The sequence below is a fragment of the Felis catus genome, chromosome D2 (genome assembly GCF_018350175.1).
Source record: "Felis catus isolate Fca126 chromosome D2, F.catus_Fca126_mat1.0, whole genome shotgun sequence".
NCBI classification, from domain to species: Eukaryota; Metazoa; Chordata; class Mammalia; order Carnivora; family Felidae; genus Felis; species Felis catus.
The window spans coordinates 9045310-9061834 of NC_058378.1; the positions used below are offsets into that span (position 1 = coordinate 9045310).

Below are 16525 nucleotides of genomic sequence, written 5' to 3' on the forward strand. Positions count from 1 at the left end.
GAGAATTCTCATTTGCCCTTTCCCGACCTACCTCTTAAGATATCTTACATAAGTATGGTATATTCTCTAGCAGAAATGCGGATGGTACCATAATGCTAAGTCACATACGTCATTCACACTTCAGTTCGTTTTTACGTGCACTTTTGTGTATGTGTAGTTCTACAAAATATTGTTGCTTATGGTTTGAGTACCTGTCGATACAGGCTACAAAATCGAAAAGGAATCTGGGACCTGTGTTGCATTAGGATTACAAAGGAATCAGGATTTCACCACAAGAAGTTCCCTGGTGTTAATAACCATACCGTTTCTGCAATCTTAATCCTGGCAATTGATGAGAATATGAAGTTTTTAAAAAGGAGATATAATTGAAATATTAGGGCAACAGCGTTAAATACTTATGTGAAGTATCCCTTAAGTTTACAGGACTCCTGTATCTACACATGCTGCCTTCTGTAAACTGTGTGTGTTGCATATGCATAATGGAAGTTAATATGATTGTGAATCGAAACCAGACCTTCGTAGTTCAGCATCTCCCAGGTATGTCAGGGCCTGGAGGAACCTCTGGAAAGGAGGCCCCCAAAGCTAATATGTAACCACTTAAAACACATAAATCAAAATAACAAAATGGTAAGTAAAATGTGTTCTGTGCAGAGGGATATCTAGTCCGTAATCTCATTTTTCGCTTTCAAGCCGTAGGGTGCCTTGAGTGTACATATGTGAATTCTCCACCCCTCAGCCTCAGTTGTACAAACCCCTGGAAGTAACTGCCCTCTAAGGCAGAGTTCAGAATAGAAGCCACAGACAGGCTATATGTCACTCAGGGTTGTAAACTAGGCTGTAAAATCACAGATCCAGCGTACCCAGAAACATATCTGGGTCATGGGTTTTTGATTATATGAGAAGGTGGGTTGAGACTGGAGCAGAGCCAGAGTAAGGTCAGAGTGAGGCTTTTATGGACCGACAGGGTGTAAAAGTGGTATACTACATTTCATTATCCGATTTCATAAATCAGGTTACACAAACTAATGATCTTAAATTGCGCAGATATTCTAAGCGTTCGCCTTAGGAAACTAGAAACAGAAGAGTTAATTGAATGAAAAGGAGCAAAACAAAAGAAATAATAAGAATTAGAGCAGAAATCAGATCTTTGAAAAGACAAAAACAATAAAACAAAAAGTTAATTATTTGAAAAGGTCAATAAAACTGATAAACCTTCAGCTAAGTTAAGTAAGAAAAAGGAAGAGTAGATACAACTCACCAATATCAGAAGTGAAAGAGAGACATAACAACTGATAACATGGACATTAGAAGGACAGTAATGTTACGGACAACTCTGCCCACAAATTTCATAACCTAGATCTATTCCTTGAGAGACACAATCTGCCTAAACTCACAGAAGTATAAATTTGTATAGGCAAATATCTATTAAAGAAACTGAGTTCATCCTTAATCTTCCAAATCAGAAAGTTCAGGCCCAGATGTGTTCACTGGTGACTTCTAGCAAACACTTAAGGAAGGAAGAAATGATACCAGTTCTCTACAACCTCTTCCAAAAAGGAGGAGCAGAAGAAATCCTTCCTAACTCATTCTGTGATGCTTATTATAGTAGCAAAAGCAGGCAGAGACATTATAGGAGAGGAAGGTAACGGGTGCCTGGCTGGCTGAGTCAGTAGAACACGCGACTCTTAATCTCGGGTCCTGAGTTTGAACCCTAGGTTGGGTGTGATTACTTTAATAAAATTCTGAAAAGGGAAGCTAGATGCCTGTATGTCTTGGAACATAGATGCTGAGATCCTCAATAAATCATCACCAAGTTGAATCCCACAATATATAATTATGTGCCATGACCATGTGGGATTTATTCCAGGGGTGCTGTGCTGGTTCAACATTTGATAGGTAGTCTCCTGTCACATCAAGAGGCAAAAGAAGAAATGATCATATGATCTTATCAATAGGTGCAGAAGAGCCTTTCACAAAACGTTAACCCACATCCACAATAAGAAATCTCAGCATGCTGGGAGTATGAGGAACATTAACTTGGTAGAGAACATCTCCAACAGCCCTACAGCTAACGTTGTACTTTGATGGTGAGAAACTAGATGCTTTCCCAGTGAGAAGAGGAGAGCAAAGAGGTCCCTGTCCCTGCTCTTTCATCCTCCTTCTGGAAGTCCTCGCCGACAGAGCAAGACCAGAGAAGGAGAGAGACTTGGACTGGGAAGGAGGAGAGAAAACTGTGTACAGTCACACATAACATAATTGCCCGTGTAGGGAATTTCCAGGAGTCGACAATAAAACGCGCTGACGCGAGTTAACGAGGCTTTAGGATACGGTGATTGGGTGGGTGGTAAAAAGAAATGAGCCGTTCGGTAACAGGAGACATGCAGGAGCCTTTACGTGCATATTGCTGAATGAGACAAGCCAATCCGAAAGGCTTTGCACCTTACGTTACCAGTTATAGTGCGTTCTGGAAAGGCACGTGGGGAGACAGTAAAAGGATCGGTGGTCGCCAGAGGATTGAGGCAGGGGAGGGAAGGCTGAATAGGTGGATTATGGAGGAATTTTAGGACTGTGGGAGTATGCTGTAGGATATTGTAACGGTAGATGGCGTGCGGATCCTTTGCCAGTGCCCAAAAATGTAACAAAGGGTGAGCCCTGATGTAAACTGTGGTCTTGAGGTAGTACTCCTGTATCAGCATTGACTCATCAGTTGTAACAAATGGACCACACTACTGCAAGATATGAATGATGGGGGGCTGCAGAGGGGTAGGAGTGAAGGGGTGTATAGGAACTCGACTTTCTGCTCCATGTGTAACTCTACGACTACTCTAAAATGTAAAGTGTGTGAAAGAAATGAACCATCCTGTCTGCCTATAGCAATATACAGGAATCTCTGAGGGTGTTTCTTCTATAATTACAAAGTTAGAAACACAGTATTCAGTACCACTTTTCCCATGGTGGGAGGCAGAATGCATTCTCAGAAATCATACGCTGCCCATCCCTAAAGCCTATTTTCAGCTGTAGCATCCTGTTGTTATAAGCCGCCTTGTCTTTTCTGCAAGTATCGTAAATTTCTCACCTCTCTTCATAACACCTTGTTTCTGTACTAAATTTCCGTTGGTCCTGTGTTCCTGCACTACAAATATAATGGCCACTGATGAACATTTGAGCTGTGTCTATAGTCTTCAGAATATTTTTAATTACAGTAACTGTGGTCTGAAGTTAAGGCCTAGTGTCCTAGACTCTTGACATCTGAAACCAACATGGAGTGAACCCTCCGAGCAGGAGGCAGTTAACACAGTGGGCAACACTAAGAAAATGGTCCATCTAAGACCCAGGTCACCACGTAAGACCCAGTTCATCCAGTTGTCATTAAGTGATTGTTGTTGATTAACGAGTTCTGAGATAGGACAAAGGCCACCTGGGACCGAGCTACCGGTTGCTGGCAGACAGCCTCTTGCTGTGGACTCTGCTGCCTGTTTTGGGTGTCACTGTTTCCTCCCCTGGCAACAAGCTCTTGGCCCTAAGAATTGTTAATTGGCTGTACCCCCGGAGCCTGGGCTCCGGGTTCAGTCAGTTTGGCTGGTGTCGTGAGACGCTCCGCCTGTGGAGGCAGTGACGACACCGCACTTTAACTGGTGAGCATTTGAGCCCCAGCTACCCAGGGTCGAGGGTCTGGCTGGCACTCTCCGGTTACTGTGTACCGTGTGTTGGCCGTCCCCGGCTGTTCAGGGTAGCCACGCTTACCAGTTTTTGTCATTGTGCCCCAGCGGGGAGGGCATGCAGGTGGCCCTTGGTGAAAGTTTGGAAAGCTGGGCTGCCCTGGCCCCGGGAGCATGAAGCGTGCACGGCCCTCGGTGCGTGATGAGCTGTTGTTCACGTGCGGGCAGTGGCCGTCCCCATCTCTTGCTGCTCCTTCCCCTGCTGCCATTGCACACACGCCTGACGCCCGAGGGTGCCGAGGTGCACACCTGTGGTGTCCTGTGGCCCGGAGGCTGATGAGAAACAAAAGGGGACGTCTTCCAAATTGCCAGAGGAAGGACCTCAACTGCGCTAATGCAGAACCCTCAGCCAGTGAACCTGGGGTTGGCGAGGCACTGGGGTTTTTTTCAGTACACCAAAGGACTAACCTTGGAGTCCTGGGGCTTGATGGCCTTGACCCTTGCCGTGACAGAATGACCTTACTGTTTGTGAACCGTGACCCCAGAGAGATTGACTGGCATTCCCTGGAGGAAGCGGCAGCTGCCTGTGAGGCGGACTGCCGGGCTGTGGTCCTTTCCCTTGTAACCACCCAGGCCCCCGCCACAGGTGTCAGGATGGAGACGAAAACTGAAAGCTGTCACTTCACATGGCTAGAAACCCAAAATACTGTGAGGGAATTTGAAGAGAGAGAAATGAGAGAGAAGAAACCTGCACTGTTGCAAAAAGGCAGCCCTACAGAAGACATTCGGTCAACCGCCGGGTTATGGGCCACGCTTGCTCCTTGCAGCTGTGCTCTGCTGCCTCTGTTGAGAAAAATTCTCATCCTCCTGCTCAGAGGGGAAAGCACTCACCCTGTGCCCCAGCAAAGGGGATCATTGGAATGCAGCGTAAGCCCAGGATCCTTAATCCGTATGAAGCAATGTAACCTTTGCCATAGAGTGGGCTCTTGAGCCCGTAGATCCTCCCTGGAGGCTCTCTGGAGAAGGCAACTTGTACGTGCGATCAGAGTAAATAGAAAAGCCCCTGACGTATATTGAGTGACAACAAAAAGGAAAGAATTGGCAGGAAAGAATGAGGGGTGGGAGGAACTTAGGTACACGAAAAGGAAACAACGAAATGACAGAAATGAAGGTGCACAGATTGCCCCAGCTGGGAGTCCAGACTATACGAAGATAACTTATGCAACAGAAGATCAAAGGGCACTAACTGGCTTTTGTACCTTCGCTAGATCGTTTGTGACATGACTTAAATATCTGCTGAAACGCACCATTGACAAATTGTCATGACCTTAGCACAAGGCTTGAATTACAGCTGTATTTGGGCCTTCGGCTAAATTTGATCATGTCATTCCCTAAAGTCTTAGAGGAGTTACCGACTACAAAATGGAGTGCGGGTGACTGTTTCCTCACAACTTATATGTTGAACTCCAGTCCTCAGTGTCATGGTCTTTGGAGGTGGGGGGCCTTTGGGATGTGATGAGGTTATGGGGGTAGAGCTCTCATGAATGGGAGTAAAGCCCTCACAAGTGTTGAGCGAACGCCTTTGGCTTTTGCACAAGTGACGACAGAGCAAAAGGACAGCTATCTGTGAACCAGGAGGCAGGCCCTCCCCACGTGCTGATACCGCTGGCCCCTTCATCTGCCTTGGACTTGAGGGCCTCCAGAACTGTGAGAAATAAATTTGTGTTGTTTGTAAGCCACCCGGGCTGTGTTATTTTTTTTTGCCAGTATGAACAACCTGAGACATACGGATGAGTAGGTATGTTTTCTCTTAATCCACAGAACTATTGCCTGAGTTCTCCGTGGTCACAGCACCCATTGACTTAATTATAGCACATTCCCATGGTAGGTTCCAGTCGAGTGAATATGAACTTTTGGCACTTAGAATTTGGGTTGTCAGAAGGGGACCCCCGTGTACTGTATGTCCCGGTTGAAAGCATGGTAACCACCTGTTCAGAGACGAAGTGATTATCACTGCTGCTTCTCCATTTAGTACTCCAGTTTACTGCGTTCTTAAACCTAGAAATAGTGTTGGCATGTCACAGTAGGTTACTGCATCCTCAATGCTGTGGTCAATTGTCCGGGACCCAACACCTCTGTTCCTGAAATAACTGCCTTCGTCTAAGCAGCAACCAGTACATATTTTGTTACTATGGGTTTTGCCAGTACATTCTTCCCAGTGCTGTTTTCAGCAGCCTCAGCCACAGTTTGCCTTTGCCTCCAAAGGGTCCCGGTACACCTTCAGCAGGCTGCCAATGGGATATGCCAGCAACTCTTTGCCATTGCACATAGTCTTTGCAGGCGATACCTTAATTGCACCCAGATTTCTTCAGGAACCCAGGTATGATGTATTGATGACCTCATCCTCCAAGGAGATCCTTCACCCACGTATTAGGCGTTCACATACAAAAGTTGTGATAATTCATTTTCCTATACATACTGCAAAGATCCGTCTCAGGTAAATTCCCTGAAAATTACTTGTAAACCTGGGACTGTTGCATCCCTGCCACTGTCATGAAACTGCTAGTGACTGTTCTTTGTCTTGTGTTTTCTTAGCTCACAGAATGTTACTACAAATGTATCTTTTCTTCTTGGGTTCTGCAAGGAACATATTCCCCACTTAAACAGTTTACTCAGTTTTATTGATGGCTTTACCTTCAATTGGCCCAACTTGTATAGGACCCCCTCCAAAAACAGGCTCTAGAATCAATCCACATTGAAGTCAACAGGCACTCCTGTGAGTGCCCTTCTTCACTGCAGAAACTTTGCCAGTATCCCCCCATTCCTCCTGGAGTTTGTAGACCCCTTCAGGGTGTCCATAGGTTGCCCAGTGGCTTCTGATGCAAGAAACTACCTTCTTCAGCCTTGCAGTAATCCCCATTGGAGCATCAGGTGTTGGTCATGTACTTGGTGCCCCAGCACAAAGAGGCTCCCTGAGCCTGGGACCCTCCATACCCAAATGCCTGTTGTAGCTTGAGTCATGGAAGCAGTACCTTGCAAGCATGGTTACTGACGCTTCCTTGCTGCATGATGGAGCCAAACGGGTCTCTGGCGTATCCCAGCTGCAAGGGGGCTGTGCTCTTCTGCTTCATTCAGCCCAGCTGTGGTGCTGGAAGAGATCCCCCTTCTCACGGACCTCGTTACCGGGACTGTCCCTTGGAATGAACTGAATGAGCAGCAGTAGCAGTTCTTAGACTTTACAGATGCCATCATCATCCTGACATGTGATGGAGCTCGGGGGAATGTTGCTGGCTTTCATCCCTTTTCCAGGATGTCCCTGATGAAGGGAAGGACCCAAGAGTCTGCATAAGTGGCCAAACATCAAGTAGTCCTCTTAAGACTGGAGCCTCTGGCCAACAAGTGGCCCCATCTGCTCATTTTTATGTACTCTTGGGCCATTAACCCAAGAGGTGCCCCATCATGGGGTAAGGAATTCTGGAAATGTCTTGCCTCACAGTACAGCCTGAATGTAAATCACGGTAACAGATGTTTCTCCAGGTTCTATGGCTATGATACAGGAGCCGAGCAGGATATTCCCTTTCCCTTCCTAGTTCCAGACGTTACTGATAGTGACCAAGGCACTCCTGTCACTTCTCGGTATGCGCAATCCTGGGCTCTTGAAAAAGGCATTCCGTAGAAAGTTCGCTTCCCCTGTAAGCCACCGGCGTTTTGTTTAATAGACCACCTCTTGCAGGTGGGATGTGAGTACACCTGTGCAAGTGTCGCTATTTAAAGTGCCTGCTCAGTGCTGAACTTAGACAAATGCTCACAATTCTTGCAGTAGTGCTCATACATTTGCAGTTAATAAAACCTACTCCGGAAATTTGAGATGTTTTCAACCTCCCAGCTTCCCTGCATCTTCCATTGGGGAGATGAATGAAGGCACTGTTAAGTGGTCTCCTAAGTGTAAAGGTTTCAAAACATATTTGCAAATCTTTTGACCCTTATCTCATTGAGAGGGAAGGTCTGTGTCCATTTTTTTTTTTTTTTAGTATATTTATTTTTGAAGGAGAGAGAGAGAAGCTAGGGTAGGGACAGATGATGTGGGTGATAGAGAATGCCAAACAGGTTCTGTGTCAGCAGTCCAGAGCCTGAAGCGGGTCTCAAACTCCTGAACCATGAGATCATGATCTAAGCCAAAGAACCGTGAGATCATGACTAAGCCAAAACCCCGAGTCAGACATTCAACTGAGTAAGCCACCCTGGTGCCCCTGTGTTCCCTCCTTTTGAATGTGGGCACATTTGTAGATCATGACCTGAGCCATAGTTGGATGCTTAACTAAGTGAGCCACCCTGGTGCCCCTGTTACATTCACTTCTAAGAACATTTTGTTTGTTTGTGGATTGGTTAGTGCTAGTGTATACAAATTCATTTGCTATTAATATATTGATCTTCTGTCTTACAAACGTGTTGCAATGGTTTATTACTTCTGATGTTGTCTGGATCGTAAGAATATTCTATATAGAAGTTCATGTCATCTGCAGGGAGAAAGAGTTTTAGCACTTTATTTCCAATCTGGATGCCTTTTCTTCCATTTTATTGCCTAATTGTCCTTTCTAGGACCTTCAGTACCATATTAACTAAGTGGCAAGAGTGTGTAAAGGCATTTACAAGTTCAAAACGAGGCTTAATATTCTGCTAAAAATGAAGAGACATCCCTCCTTGTAGATTTTCAAGTTGTAAATTTTTTCTCTGCGCCGTTGAGAATAAACCATAAATATTGTTAAATGTCTCTTGGCAGTTTTACAACTTAGAATATCTTTCCCAAGGACCTTCAGAACCATCTGTTTGGAATGTAAACTTTGAGGGAGCTGGCAGTTCTGTATCCCAGATTCTATGAGACCGTAGAAGCTTAAACTTTGGTAGTGGGGGCCTTAATCCATGTTGCAAAACTACCTACTGTCCTAAGGATAGGAGAATCTTGGTTTTTAACTTGTTGTAACACCAATAAACTAACACAGGTGCTCATTCTAATTACCAGGTAAATTTAGGGGAAAGAATGTGTGACAAAATGATGGTGTGAAATCCTCCTGCTTGAGACTAGTTATTGTTTATCTTTGCAACATTTATGTGATGTGTTGTATCTGCTTGGCTATAAAGAAGGGTGAGATTTCTTTCTGTCTTTGGATTGTATGTGATATGTATCCTGGCACTGAATGATAAAATTGTTTTCTTTGTGTTCTCCCTGAGTGGTTAAGTTTATAGGTTCGGAGAAGATTTTGTTTCAAATCGTATTGCCCTAAGAATGTTGGTGATACGAGTGGCGATTCTTGACCACTCATAATGCTGAATTGAGTATGCATTCTCATCAATGATGTCTGAAAGGGCGAAGAACGAAATAAGAGAGGGATGGTACTGTCGATGTTACAATATAAATGGAATTCACACTGTCCCTGGAGAAATTCTGCAGGTGTATTCTGCAAAAGAAGGAACCTCTAGGAAAACCAATTTATCAGCGATATAGAATTAATGAAAGAGGTGTATGTTTAGGTACTTAGCATTAATTTCGGATAAACAATGAGTCAAACTGTAGTATCATTGCCTCCTGCTTGTACCTAATTTGCTAAATCGGGCAGTTCTATCCAATGTCGCCTAAGAATGAAAGGTGTTTCCAAGGAGGTGGCGCCAGGGACTTGGGAAACTCACCATGCTCTCCCTGGTCAGGCGCAGGAACCGCTCGGGGCCTTCTGCGCATGTGCGCTGCTCTCTTCCCGGTAGTTCAAGTTGGCGTACGCAAAATCGCGAGAGGACTGTCCGTGTTGCTCTCGCCACAGAGCGCCTGGACGCAGGCGGGACTACGCGATGGTGAAGAACTCGGGTGGTGGTGGTTGAATGTGGGTGACCCGTGGGACGGAGGCCCCGCGCGGGAGGGGCCGGTGACGGAGGAAACGGCTCGCTGCCTGAGCGCGGGGTGAGTCCTGCTCCGTCTGTATGCATCGAATGCGAACCAGCGCGTCCCCGCGCTTGTCACCCAGCGAAGGTTCGTGTTGTCGTCTCCGAGGTGAAGGGTCGCCCGAGGCCTCAGTAAGACCGGCGGAAACTGGCCCGGGGGCGCTCGTGGGTGGTCGCTTCTCTCCTGGGGGCGGGGGGGGGGGAGGACCTCGTTCTTCTCCACTCGGATCCGTCTTCGTCCTCCCAGCCACCGGTGGTCAGTGTCCCGTCCCCATGGTAACCGCTTAACGCCTGCTGGGAGGTGATGGGAACCGCTTCAGTGGTATTAGATACATTCACATTGTTGGGCAAATGTCTCTACCGTTCATCCCCGTACTCTTTTCATCTTGTAAAAACTGAAATTCTATACCTATTAAACAATAACTCCCCAGTCTCCCTTACCTCCAAGCGCTGGAAACCACCGTTATACTTCCTGTTTCTGTAATTTTGACTACTCTGAGTACCTCGTATTAGTGAAATCCTGTAGTCTTTGTCCTTTTGTGACTGGCTTATTTCGCTTAGCGTTACGTCCTCAAGATTCATCCATGTTGTGGCGTATTGCAGGGTTTTTTCCATTTTTAAGGCTGAGTAATATCCCATTGTACTTATATGCACATTCTGCTTGTCCATTCACCTGTCCATGGACACTTGAGTTGCTTCCATGTTTCCACTATTGTGAATAATGATGCTGCCGTGAACACGAGTGTGCAGACATGTGGTTGAGACCTACTCTTGGGTATATACCTCGAAGGAAAATTGCTGGGCCGTAAGGTAATTCTAGTTTTAATTCTGAGGAAGCTCCATCCTGTTTTTACAATGGTCGTACCGCTTTACACTCTAAGCAGTCAGCAGCAGAGGATGGGAGTTCCATTTCCTCTCCATCCTTGCCAACAGTTGCTTTTTCTTTTTTTGGTAGTAGCAATCTTAATGGGTGTGAGGTGGGATCTTACTGTACCTTTGACTTGTATTTCCTTAATGATTCATGATGTTTACTATATTTTCTTGTGTTTATTGGCCATGTGTATATCCTCATTGGAGAAATATCTGTTCAAGTCCATTGCCCATTTTTGAATTAGGTTGTTTGGGTTTTTTGTTGTTGTTGTTGCTGAATTTTAGGAGTTCTCTTTATATTCTGGATATTAATCTCTTATCAGATATATGAATTATAAATATTTTCTCCTGTTCTGTCGATTAACTTTTAAGTCTGTGGATAGTCTCTTTTGATGTGAACATTACAATTTTCATGACAAGTGTGTCCGTTTCTTCTTTGTTATCCATGCCTTTGATGTCATATCCAGGAAGTCATTGCCAAATCCGGTGTTGTGTATCTTTTGTACTATGTTTTCTTCTAAGTTTTATTGTTTTAGAACTTAAATTTAGGTACTTGATGTGAGTTGATTTTTGTCTATGGTGTTAGGTTAAGGGTCCAACTTTATTCTTTTACATGTGGCTATCCAGTGTTTCTAGTGCCATTTGATAAAAAGATGTCATTTTCGCATTGAGTGGTCTTGACAGCCTTGTCAAAAATCATTTGACAAGATGTGTGAGTGTTTATTTCTGGACTCTTTTTTCTATTCCATTGGTCTTATTTGTCCCTTTTTATGCTGGTACCATCCTGTTTTGATTGCTGTGGCTTTGTACTAAGTTTTGAAATCAGGAAGTGTAAGTCTTCCAGTTTTGTTGTTTTTCAGGATTGTTGTGGATAGTCTGGTTTCTTTGAATTTTAGGATGGGTTTTTTTAATTTCTGCAAAAAACGTCATTGGGATTTTGCTAAGGATTTCATTGAAACTGTACATCACTTTGAGTAGTATTGACATTTTAACAAGAAGTTGTCTAATCCATGAACATGGGATGTGTTTCCATTTATTAATTCCTTCTTTAATGCCTTCAGCACTATTTTGTGGTTTTTATTGTGTAGATCTTTTACATCTGTAGTTACATTAATCCTAAGATTTTGTTTGATGCTTTGGTAACTGGAATTGGTTTTGTAATTTCCTTCTCAGATCATTCATTGTACCTATATAGAAATGCAACTGAATTTTGTGTGTTGATGTATCTTGCTACTTTGCTGAATTCATTTAGTTGATGCAGCCGCTTTTTTTGTGGAGTTTTTAGGTTTTTCTACATGTAATATTATTTCATTTGCACAGATGGTTTTACTTTTTCCTTTCTAATTTAGATGCTTTTTATTTCTTTTTCTTGTCTAATGCTCTGACAAGAACATCCAGTCCTGTGTTGAAGACAAGTGGCGAAAGTAGGCATCCTGACCTTGCTTCTGATCTGAGAGGAATAGCTTTCCGCCTTTTCACCACTGAGAATAATTTTTCCTGTGTGTGTGTGTGTGTGTGTGTGTGTGTGTGTGTGTGTGTGTTATATTTTTGGCTTTTATTATGTGGGGGTATTTCCCTTCTATTCCTCTTTTGTTGACTGCTGTTACAAGAAAGATGGTTGAATTTTGTCAGATGCTTTTTCTGCATCACTTGAGATTGTCATCTGTGGGTTTTTTTCCCTTCATTATATGGATGTGGTGTATTATGTTAATCAATTTTTGTATGTTGAACCATCCTTGCATTCCAGGAATGGATCTACTTGGTCATGGTGTATAATAATCCTTTTTTAAAATTTAAATTAAATTAAATTTTATTAATTTTTTAGACAGTGAGTGTGGACACGAGCATGGATGGGGCAGAGGAAAAGGGAAAGACAGACTCTTAGACAGGCTCCAAGCCCAGTGTGGAGTGTGACACAGGGTTCGATCTCATGTCCCTGGGATCATGACTTGAGCCAAACCAAGAGTGGATTGCTCAAGTGACTGAGGCACCCAAGTGCCCCTCTTTTATTTTATTTTATTTTATTTTATTTTATTTTATTTTGTTTTGTTTTGTTTTGTTTTGTTTTGTTTTAACGTTTATTTATTTTTGAGACAGAGAGAGACAGAGCATGAACGGGGGAGGCCAGAGAGAGAGGGAGATACAGAATCTGAAGCAGGCTCCAGGCTCTGAGCTGTCAGCACAGAGCCCGACTTGGGGCTGGAACTCACAGAGCAGAAGATCATGACCTGAGCCGAAGTCAGACGCTTAAATGACTGAGCCACCCAGGTGCCCCCTTTTTATTTTTTTATTTTTTTATTTTTTAAAGGAAACACAATAAACATACAATTTTATATTAGCATAAGGTGTACAACATACTGATTCAACAATTGCATACATTAGTACTTACCACAATAAGTGTAATCACCAGCTGTTGCCATACATTATTACGATATTACTGACCTTAATTGCTGTTCTATACTTTTCATCTCTGTGATTTATTTATTTTATAACTCGAAGGTTGTAACTCTTAATCCTCTTTCTCGGTTTCACCCATCTTCCAACACTTTCCCTTAGCAACCATCAGGTTGTTCTTTGTATTTATGGGTCTCTTTTTTGTTTCTTTGTTCATTTGTTTCGTTTTTTAGATTCTACGTGGAAGTGAAATCACGTGGTATTTTTCTTTTTCTGTCTGTCTTATTTCACTTAGCATAATACCTTTTAGGTCCATCCATTTTGTCCCAAATGCCAAGATCTCATTCTTTTTAATGCCTATGTAATATTACATTGTGTATATATACCAAATCTTCTCTATTCGTTCATGTATCAGTGGACACTTGGGTTGCTTCCATATCTTGGGTATTGTAAATAATACTGCAGTAAATATAGGGGTGTATGTGTCTTTTCAAATTAAGTGTTTTATTTACTTTGGCTAAATGCACGGTAATGGAACTACTGGGTCATATGGTATTTCCATTTTTACTTTTTTGAGAAACCTCCATACTGTTTTCCACGGTGATTGCACCGGTTCCATTCCCACCAAAAATTTACATTTTTCTCCACATCCTCGCCAACATTTGTTATTTCTTTTTGATGCTAGCCATTCTGACAGGTGTGAGGTGATACCTCATTGTGGTTTTGATTTGCATTTCTCTGATGATGAGTGACGTTGAACATGTTTTCCTGTGTCTGAGAGAGAGGGTTACAGAGAGCAGGAGCAGGGGAAGGGCAGAGAGAGAGGGAGACACAGAACCTGAAGCAGGCTCCAGACTCCAATCTGTCAGCACAAAGCTCAATGTGGGGCTCGAACCCACGAACTGTGAGATTGTGACCTGAGCCAAAGTCGGACACTTAAGTGACTCAGCCACCCAAATGCTCCTGTGTGTCTGCTTTAATCAGGTGTATAAGTTGTTCATATATTTTGGTTATTAACCTCTTTATTAGATATATCTTTTTCAGATATTTTCTCCAATTTAGTGGCTTCATTTTTTGTTTTATTGATGGTTTTCTTTGTGCAAAAGCTTTTTATTTTGGTGTAGTTGCAACAGTTTATTTTTGGTGTTATTTCCCTTGCCTGAGGAGACATATCTAGAAAAATGTTTCTATGGCCCATGTCAAAGAAGTTACTGGGTGTAGTTTTCTTCTAGGAGTTTTGTGATTTGAGGTCTGACATTTAGGTCTTTAATCCCTTTTGAGTTTCTTTTTTGTGTATAGTGTAAGAAAGTGGTCCAGTTTAATTCTTTTGCATGTAGCTGTCCAGTTTTCCCAGCACCATTTGTTGAAGAGACTGTCTATTTCACAAAGTTTATTCTTGCTTCCATTGTCATAGATTAATTGACCATATAGGTTTTGGTTTACTTCTGAGGTCTCGATTCTGTTCCATTGATTTTTGTGTCTATTTTCGTGCCAGTACCATATGTTTTGATTACTATAGCTTTGTGATATGTAATCATCCTTTTACTATGCTGGTGAATTCTGTTTGGAAATATTTTGTTGAGGACTTTTTACATCCATGTTCGTAAAAGATATTGTAGTTTCCTTGTTCTCTTGAAGACAGTTTTTTAAACTAGAAAAGGATTCACCCATCTCCCCCTCCCCCCCCCAGTTGTTCTCTGTATGAGCTTGTTTTTTGTTTTTGTTTTTTTAAGATTCCACATGTAAGAGAGATCACATGGTACTTACTTGTCTTTCTCTTTCTGACTTATTTCACTTAGCATCATGCCATAAAGTCCATCCATGTTGTTGCAAATGGCAAGGTTTCATTCTTTTCTATGGCTGAATCATATTCCGTTGTATATACATACCACAATTTCTTTATGCATTCATCCATCAGTGGACAGTTAGGTTGTGTCCGTATCTTGGATATTGTAAATAGTGCTGCTGTAATCGTGGGGGTGTATGTATCTTTTTCAGTTAATGTTTTTATCTTGGGGGGGGTGGGTAACTACTGAGAAGTGGAATGGCTGGATCATATGGTAGTTCTACTTTTAATTGTCTGGAGAGCCTCCATACTGTTTTCCATAGCACCAATTTACATTCCGACGCACAGTGCCCAGCATTCCCTTTTGTCTGCATCCTTGTTAACACTTGTTCCTCCTTGTGTTTTTGGTAGCCATTCTAACAGGTAGGAGGTAATATCATTGTGGTTTTGATTTGCCTCTCCCTAATGATGAATGATGTTGACCATCTTTTTTATGGGCCTGTATGTCTTCTCTGAACAATGTGTATTCATATTTTTTTTGCAAGTGAGTTATGTGAGTTCTTTATACATTTTGAATATTAGTCCCTTATGAGATACAGGACTCAGGAATATTTTCTGTGTTCAGTAGGTTTCCTTTCTATTTTTGTTGATGATTTTCTTTGGTGTGCAAAACATTTTAGTTATGATGTACTCCTATTTATTTCTTCTTGTGTTGTTTTTTTGCTTTTGGTGTCAAACCTAAAACCATTGCCAAGACCTATGTCAAGGAGCTCATTAGCACCTCTGTTGTTTTTTTTTAGGAGTTTTATATGGTTACATGTTTTGCTGTTTTCTTGTATGCCTTGTGATTTTTTGATTAAACATTGGGCATTTGAATTTAATAATGTGGTAGCTTGGAAATCAGATTCTCCCCAGTCTGCAATGTTTGCTGTATTTTCTTCCTGTTTTTGTTTCTTCTTATTTATTGTTTGATGGTGGTAGGCTCTCTTTGTGCCAAGGATCAGCCTGATGTATAAACGTAATGTCTTCTTAGGTGTGGATTCTTTAATTCCTGTGGCAGGTATGTCTTTGCGGGTTTCCCTATGAGAATATCTTCTTTGAGATCAGAAAGAGTATTTTATTCCACTTGGAATTGTCAGAACCAGGGCAGTTTCAAGTACATGTGTGCACTCAGATCTTTTGCATTAAAGAATAAATTGATTCGTCAGTGGTATTTCTACTCTAATCTCTTTTTCACTCGCAAAGTCTAACACAAAACAAGGTGTGTGTATGTATGTGTATATATATATATATATATATATATATATATATATATATATATAGTAGAGGTTGGTAACATTATCTGGTCAGTTTTCAAGAGCAAAACATGTAAGAATTTGTCTTTGAACAATCTTTCTTTTTTTTTTTTCATATTTCCTGATTCTGACTGCTTTAGACTGAGCACAACGTGCTTTTGCAGGGCTTATTGTCATTCGGGGATGTGACTGTGGGCTTCACTGAGGAGGAGTGGCAGCGCCTGGACCCTGCTCAGAGGACCCTGTACAGGGACGTGATGCTGGAGAACTACAGCCACCTTGTCGCAGTGGGTAGGTAGTGCTTGTTTCTCAGGCAGGCCTCCAGTATGTGTGCCTGTTCTGTATTTACAGAAACCTGTAGAGTTTTTGTAGACTACAATAACATTTAGCTTTGGAATTTGGAGGCCAAGGATGGTTTATCCCTTTTGGTTGTCACAAGGAATTTGTTTCCCTGTGTCCCGTAACAGGGATTAAATTAAATTTTTTTTTATTGTGTAGTCTTTGAGTTATACTGTCGTCCACCTTGAGGAGTCCTGAAACTCATGCAGTTTCTCCCACGTGATACGATTCTTATTCACAGGGTTATCCAT

The 16525-nt window shown here is 42.5% G+C and overlaps 1 long non-coding RNA gene across 1 annotated transcript; it reads left to right on the forward strand.

Annotated features, from left to right (window-relative positions):
- The first annotated feature begins 12667 nt into the window (after nucleotides 1-12667).
- LOC111559096 lies at nucleotides 12668-16525 on the forward strand. The gene is made up of 3 exons (XR_006587485.1): nucleotides 12668-12728; nucleotides 16100-16226; nucleotides 16516-16525. It is a non-coding gene; the product is annotated as an uncharacterized LOC111559096 (long non-coding RNA).